We start from the raw sequence: 1,363 nt of genomic DNA, 5'->3' as shown, positions 1-1,363 counted from the left end.
GGTTTCTTGCATTGTTTTTCACCATCACGCCCCTGCAGGCAACATAGAAGCTGACTGGCTTGTAGGTGATGTCACACGTGCCCAGGAAGTGAGAGGCCTCGTGGATTGAAGTCCCTGGCTGGGAATCTTTCTCGAGGTGACTTGGAGCCTCCCAGAATCGTGGGCACAAATAAATAGTTTCGTCTTCAGATTCTAGATAAACCCACACATAAAGCTCCTTACTGGAAGGATCCTCCAGGAACTTGGCTTCCTCCAGCACTGAGATGAGGTCTCTCACCTGCTGCTCCGTCAGGACCATGTACCACTCCGTCCAGAATTTGGGCTCGTTGATACCCCAGCAAATCAGGTCCTGGGGCATCTCCATCAGCACACGACCCTTCTTCTTCAAGGCATCTCTCAGGCTCTCCAGCTCGCTCTGCCTTGCTGCTTCTGCAATTCTCACCTTTTGTTTTGGTCGGGGGGGCGGTAACTTTTGCCACCTCTTTTAGAAATGTGGCATTGCCTTTGGGTTTTTTTCTCTATGGCTTCCTGGGGACTCACTCTTGCACAGGTGTCACGCGCTCACACTTAAGTCCCGGGCAGCTTTCCAGTGAGACCCCTGCAAAAACAGACACGTTTGACTTTCATTTAGTGACTTCCTCACCAGAGCCGCCTGCACCCTCCAGCCAGGCGGCAGGATAGAGCATGCCTGAAGAGCGTATTAGGGCTTCCCCCTCAGCTGGGAGGAGGGAGGCTTGGAGAAGAGGACGGGAGGACAAAGATGGGGTCCTTGGGTTGTGCTGCATCTGGCCAGCGCACCGAGCCCCGGAACCTGCACATGGGCGCAGGCGGCACCGGGGTGTCGCTGACCACAGCCAGCAGCCGGAGCGGCTCCTGCAGGTGGCAGACGGGGGAGCCTGCCATGCGGATCCCGGGCACACGGATGGAACCCGTGCACGTGCGGATCCCGGGCACACGGGTCAATCCCGGGCACACGTGGGGATCCCATGCAGACATAGGGATCCTGGTCACACACAGACTCCAGGCACGCGGACAGAATCTGCGCACCCGTGCGGTTCCCAGGTGACAGTACTGATCTCGGGCACACGTCGGGATCCCACGGCCGCGTACGGATCTCACGCACGCCTACAGATGCCTTGCACGCGTGCGAACCCCATGCCTGCGTACGGACCCCAGGCGCACACGTGCACCCCGCGCACACCCCTGCGGAACCCGCGCAGACCCCTTGCACACAGGAGCTGGCCACGCGCACAACCTCGCAGCGGGCCGCACCCGCCCTCTTCCTTCTCCTCAACTCCGCTTCCTCGCCGCCTCCCGGAAGTGACGCGAGGCGGGGGCGGGGCGCCGGGCGGGGGCGAGGAAG

The sequence above is a fragment of the Crocodylus porosus genome, unplaced genomic scaffold, assembly GCF_001723895.1.
Source record: "Crocodylus porosus isolate Cpor-Errol unplaced genomic scaffold, CroPor_comp1, whole genome shotgun sequence".
In the NCBI taxonomy this organism is placed as follows: Eukaryota; Metazoa; Chordata; order Crocodylia; family Crocodylidae; genus Crocodylus; species Crocodylus porosus.
The sequence above is the reverse complement of the archived record's forward strand: the minus strand, read 5'-3'. Positions refer to the sequence as shown.